This window comes from Thermobia domestica, chromosome 5, assembly GCF_964235325.1.
Source record: "Thermobia domestica chromosome 5, izTheDome1.hap1.1, whole genome shotgun sequence".
NCBI lineage: Eukaryota > Metazoa > Arthropoda > Insecta > Zygentoma > Lepismatidae > Thermobia > Thermobia domestica.
Window position 1 is genome coordinate 136970843 of NC_137458.1, and position 7336 is coordinate 136978178.

Genomic DNA, 7336 nt, shown 5'->3' on the forward strand with positions numbered 1-7336 from the left:
TACACACTTAAGTACACACATTCACTCACCTCTCTAGCGTTGTGTACTAAACAAGTATAACTGTACAAGATTGTCTGAGAAAAAGTCGAATGTTGTTTAATGTTTCATAACACAAATAGCACGCTCACGAAAAAGGTTTCCATTGTATAAAGAAATAAACATACTAGCAAAAGTTACTCAAATTGACAGTGCACAGAACTTAAGCAGTATTATTTTTTATGCAAAGAAAGAAAAGTTTCGTCTGCTAATTCACATGTTGTGATTTACTATCGAGGAATGCCATGTTAAGAAAGCCTGCCATACGTCCCGTAAAAAACGAGACAGTACCGATTTTGGACCAGAGTATCTCGTGTCCCCCTAAATTTATTCGGGACATACAAATGTCCTTATTTTAGTCCCGTCCCATTTCTGCTATCAACATCAGTTTATCGACTGGGAACCCTGCTTTTAGTTAATGAACAATAAGTTATAATATGAAACAGCTTGCAACAAGTTATCACTACACCACACTCTCCGATTTCAAGGTGAGCAAACCAATAGACTGGACTCGCAGCGTAGAGTTACAGTTGTTCGTGGGCAGTCAAGGAATTTGCAATATTTGATAAAGTACACGAGTTGAGCTGTATTTGAAAACAGATCACGAGTGAAGTGTTCCAATTTTGTATCAACAAGAATGCATAAGCGGAAATGCACTTTTTCTTCAAATTTAAAACATTCAGATAAAAAAAAAAAAAAACATGTAAATGCAAAACGTTCATAGAAGCTTTCCAAAAGTATAGAGTTTCCTGAGAACAAATTGTATTACAGATTGTTAGTTCCGTTTCAAATAATGCAGTGAAAATGTTTTCCAAATATGTATTGTTCTCAAGTTTGGGAGGCAGATCGAAAATGTCCCTATTCTCATGAAAAAAAAAAAATGGCAGTCTTAATGTTAAGTCTAAACTGAAATGACTTTCCTGTTTTTGCACAATAATAAGTTAATGGATATTTTAGGGACTGATATGGTAAGTCCAATCATGTAAGACATAACTGCTTTTGACACATGCAGATATTTATGTTTAAAATGTCTGATAATCGATGGCATGTTAACATTCTTATGAAATATACTAGGACTTAACTGACTATATACAATTGTAGACAAAAAAGGCTTAATCAGAATTTCTGTTAAATAATCCGGCATATTTACGCTGTCTGTCTGTGTGTTCGTCTGCGAGATGCAATATCTCAACAACTACTTAGTGTAAATATATATATATACATATAATATATATAGTAATACACATAAACATATATAAACAATATAAATAAAACAAAGTCGGAAACAAGGAATATTAAATCAGAAATAATTATATAATTATAACGTCAAAAGAAAACTATAGTCCCTCAGAGTATAAACACCTCATCCAGTTCTTTGCCAGGTGGTAAAGTACCCAGGACCGACGAGACGTTACCACGTTGGATAGAAACGGATATATCAAGAAAAATATTTTTTTAGCCAATTAAATTTGCACATTTACCTATTACGTGAGAATGAGGCATTTAGAACAATTGAATTAATTCGTTATGGAATAGAAAGATATTTCATTAATCATCAAACCTTCACGCAATTGTTGAAAATATTTTTAATAAACCGTATTCAGATGAAAACATTTAAGTCAATATCAGAATTTTTAACATTCAATCGAGAATAGTAATTTTAAAAATAATTTTAGTGATTTAAAGCCATTTTGGATAGAAAAGACCGGATTTAGTAAAAAATGTTTTAATTGAAAGGCTTAAGCATTAAATTGAATATACCTAGTTATCTAGAAAATAAATGTGCCCAATCTTATGTGAAATCTCTTTCTAAGAAGAAAATACGGTAGAGAACATCTTACATCACCAATTGTAGCATATGAAAATTTAACTCAAGGCACTTTGAAATAACTGTTGTCGGGAGGATGTTCTTCAAACAAACAGTAGTTTAGTATAAATTGTTGAAAAGAGGAGAGTTTTTAAGATCCAAGTGACATCTTGTGTGAAATTTTGAGAAGGGGAAAATGGATTTTAAGATCCGTTTTACAAAATTAGATAGAGAATAACAGTTGCTTTTAGGAGGCAATGAAGAATTCAAGAGACTCGAGACAGGTTCTCTCCTTTGTTTCTGCAAAATGACCTGTTGCTAATGGACTTTTCGTGTTTCATGTCATGTCCTTTTGCAGTCTCCGGTCGGTCTCCGCATTCCTATTGTTACTACCTAACGTTCTTTGAGGTTGCCTACGCTTCGTGTAGCTTCCTGAAAGTTTTGCGGTTTTGCAGGCAGAAGGAGAGAGAGGATAGAAAGAGAGAGAGAGTGGGGGAGGGGGAAATTTTGCACTGATATTCAAGGCAGGTCTTGCCTTTCTCACCCTTTGCCCTTCTTGTTCTGTCTGTCTCTCGGAAACGTCCGTCAAAACAGAAGCATATGCAAGGGGGAAGACCAATAGGTCGCACTACTATAGCAGGATACCAGACGGATCAATTGTCTGCGTCATTTCACTTTACCGTGTCCAAAATTATTCATCTAAGCTTCAGAAATTTATTAATTAATAATTTTGTGACGCACGATAAACTTCATAGCTCATTGCGTTCATATAAACCACCTAAACAGATATCGAATACTTGAGTTATTCATTTTCGAATGCCTGGATGGCCGACTCTAATCGATTTACTTGACGTAGCTAGGTGTGGCTCTTATTCCAGTAGGCCAAGGAAAGTAGGTAGTTCTTTCTTTCTGTGGTTCCGCAGGATGCGACAGAGAATAGTCATACTTTGAAGTGAAGTGAGTGTTATCGTGCTTACAAGAACAGAGTTTGGGTGTTTGTTACAGAAATATTGCTTTACACGTAAAAATAATTCCACTCCTATCTGTTTGGCAAGAAACAAAATCAAGTATCATTCTTCGGACCACGGTTGAAATTGAAACTTTGCAGCAGGTTGATACTTCCACCTACATTTTCAGGAAAAATAATAAAACTACATTGTTTTTATAAGAGAAAGAGAACAGATGAAGTGTAAGATCAAATTTTCATGCTACATCAATCATTTCCCTGTTAAACAAATATACGTTTAATTGGGAAAGTGTACAAATGTAGGTATGTTGAGTTGGGAAGTTTTGGGTAGGTGGGTCCGGACCCGGTGGACACCCCATGCGAGCGCCCCTGGTGACAATGACAAGGAAGTGAACTAGTAACGATGCTAGGGTTCCACCAATCAGACTACCTCCAAACACATGTTGTACGATAATGTTCGCAAGTAATATAGGCTTATTCTTTTCAACATACAAAAAATAAATAAATAAATAAAATAAAAAATAAAATAAAACAAAATAAAACTGCTCCCCCAAATTTTTTTTGCACCTTCGTTAGTCTCCCCACCAAGAAATTTAAACTAGTGTCGTCACTGGGATCAACTTTGGAATATATGGGGTCGTTTGACTTATTGACGGTCAGCGTAATGCCTATAAGTAATGCACGTTGATTGCAAATCTTAGTTTAGGTATGATTTTCCTATATAAATAACTCTAACCTCTTACAAAGAAAAACATGAAGTGTTAAAACAACTCAATTTGTCTACCATTGTTGGCGTATTATTTCAACTCCAACGCCATTGCCTTCCTACGATATCAGAAATATGTAGTAATTTACATTTATTATTATTATTATTATTATTATTATTATTATTATTATTATTATTATTATTATTATTATTATTATTATTATTATTAGTAGTAGTAGTAGTAGTAGTAGTAGTAGTAGTAGTAGTAGTAGTAGTAGTAGTAGTAGTATGAGCAAAGCTTTTCGTAGTATATTTAGCATGTACACAAAATAACCAACAACGTATTATATTTCCCGCGTAATCCTTCAGGACAATATTTTTGTGGACATATGATTTTTTTTCTAAAATATTTACATAAATACAAGTACTATCATCTGTTGTTCCTATTTCCACTAGGGACATAGTGCGGTTGGCAAGTTTCTATGGTCACTCACTAGGTCACTTACAGCTTAAATTGTAATCTGAGCCTCAGAATCTCCCACCGGAAATCGAACCCCGGACTTCCATGTTAGATTGATGTGGAGTTCAACATTCCTTATCATTACCAAGATTAAGACATGAACCTGAAGCTTAATTTAAGATCCGAACTTTACGTGAGCTTTTAATCAGGAATCATTTATATTTCTCCTTCGCCAATGACAAATATACTAATTGTTATAAACATGAAGAAGCTCTAATAATAGTAAAACTCATATACCAAACTATAATGATAATGAATAGTTAGCACGTTATTGGCTCAATTGATTCTTTAGAGCAATTGGCTCCTTTTGTCGCCTGTAGCTACAGTATTGAATACGAAGAGACGAACTGTTTTTCTAAGGAAAAAAAAAAAGAACTAATAGATGCTTGCAGAATTCAGAGTAACGCTTCGAGAAACATGGTGGCATCTGCACAAATTGACAGAAAACATCTCCCCATCTGCAGTGTTACATTGCTGCCTCGCAGTCGTTATTGGAGAGGACCGAATTTCCAGCTTTTGACACAATGAGTGGTTGAAGTGAAGACGTCAAATCATTGACATATGCTGATTGATCACGTACAACATCGGAAATCGAATTCTGGTCCGTTTGAGAGTAGATCGCCCATGTTGAAATCTCGACAGTTCCATTATAAGCTGCTAGTCTAGCGCGGAAGCACCTACTATAATTAATCACAATAAAAAATCCATAATGGACATCTGTGTCTTGTTTCCTCGTTTTTTTAATTATCGAGAAAAAATGCAGAATGGATTGTCAATCAATCATAGTACTGAATTTTGTTAAATTGCTTCCGAATTAGCAGTGAGTCATAAATAGAATATATTTAGGCACTTGTAATTTCTTCCCTTTAAACTGAAACTTCGTTTAAAAATAATGCATTCTGTCTAATTTTCTTATCAATATGAAACATATAAGTATGTCAGTATTAGCTAATCTTCTTTATGTATGTGAATAGTTATGAAAAGAAATTCAATAATATTACTGAAAAATGAAATCTTTGAGTTTTACGTCCCACGGTTATGCCGGTTAGGCTAAAGGAGACGGTGATGATGAGTAATGAATGAAATGGTGGAATGAAGAAAGTGGGAGGAAACGGGAGGACCCTGAGAAAACCCACGCACACGGTGTTTGTCCACAACAAAGTTCACTTGGTGGGGGCTGGGATCGAATCCGGGACCCCAAGCACCAGAGGTGAACGCTCTACCACTGAGTCACCGCGGCCCCCAATAATATTACTGATACTAATATTACCACTACACGAGATTCAAAAATGATCGACCACAATCGCAGAGCATCCATTACTGGAAAACACAGATTACGGAAGATTTACTTGATTTGCATCTTCTCAAGTAGAAAAACAAACAGAAAAAACACATACGGACATTATTTCCGTAATGTGAACTTTGAATACCTTTATTAAATATATTTTCATTTACCCTTAATCGTTTTACCACCAGTGGCGGGTCTAGAAAGTAAAAATTGGCAGGATGTAGCCAGAACACAGACTATGAAAGGTATATATCATGAATTTGCAATTTATTTTTGTTGCTCAAAAATTGGGGGACTTGGGCCTTCCCGACTCCGGGCTAGGTCTGCCGCTGATACAAAACAGGTAATTATTTTTTAACTAAACCTGTTTTAATACATTAATTACTTTTTTAGCTGCTCGTATGCACATTGTTACATAAGCATTTCATTTGTCATTGTAAGAGACTATTTATACAAGAACAAGAATTATTTATTAAACTGTGTCAAATTTCCCTTCATCTTTTCGTTTAACAATATTTTATTTTTGACTATGATTTCGATATTTCCAATTAAAAATAAAATTCTATAAAACTTATATCGGATACCTCCTGCAAATATACAGTGTGACCGTAAATTTGCGCAACCAAAAATATATGTTTTGAACCAAGATACAAAAAGACATAAGATTTGAAACAAATGTAAGCGTGTTCTACGTAAATATTTTCGAGATCATGTCCAATGTTGGAATTTGTACGATTTTATGAAGTGGCGAAAGAAAGTACCGAAAGTGTAAAATAAAAAAAAAAAATGTACAAAATGAAGAAAATCAATGTTCAGTTGCAGAAAACGAATTTCCTGTGGATGAATCCTGTGCAGTATGCATCAACGTTTATCTGTTGGTTCGAAAATGTGACGAAGTTGATTCAGTGTTGCCATGCAAAAAGACTATTTAATGCAATTCCGTAAATTGGGTGTTTTTGGCAGAAACGCGGCCGTTGGCAACACTGTTGGCGTAAAATTACTACAACAGGTGTGTTTTAGGTTAGCTAATGATAAGCAATGAGAATTTACACATAATTGGTAACTTGAGTTTTTATATAAAATTTGCGATAAAAAAATACCCAGTTGGCAGCTAGCATAAAAACTAAGCTTATCAATTATGTACAAATTCTCATTGTTTATCATTAATTAACCTAAAACAGCCTGTTGCAATAATTTTACGACAACAGAGTTGCCAGGAGCTGTTTTCTGCCAAAAGAAAAAAAAAACATCCAATTTACGGACTAGCATTAAATAGTCTTCTTTGCATTAATAGACTACATAGAAATGTCACAAATTCCAACATTGGTCATGATCTCGAAAATATCTACATAGAACACACATTTGTTTCAAGTCTCATGTTTTTATCCTTAGATATACACAATCAAACTTTAGGTTGCGCAACTTTACGGACACACTGTAACTTCAAGAGGTGTTCAAACAGAGCATTGAATTTGCTCATTGAGAGTAAATATTTATCGTGCTTTGAAGTAACAACGGAAACATTTCAGCCTTTGAGTATAAGTTATAAGAAAAACATGCATACTTACAGATTTGTTTCGTATCTAAGGGAATGTGCAATTACACAATATTATCACAGACAAAGGATATACAGACCGCAAACTTCCAATATGTGCAATGGAAATCAGTTTTTATCGTCTGCACAGCGAAAGAGCCAATCAGCGCTCGGGTGGGTGGAACGATGTGTCGTCCCGGGTGAGATGGCGCTGCCATCGGTCTGTGAACGTGACGTCATGGGTTGTCATAGTAACCAGGGGACTGTTTTCGTCTGCTTTGAATCACAAGTGTTAGACGCAGTGCAGAATGATTAGCTAGCTTGTGTTCAGCTTTTCTTGTACTGCCTCTGGATTTGACATTCCTTTCCAGCTTTATATATATATATATATATATATATATATATGTGTGTGTGTGTGTGTGTGTATATAAATCAGATTTTTCTTTTTTCCCTTTTTTTCGAGTTCACTGAAAATGCC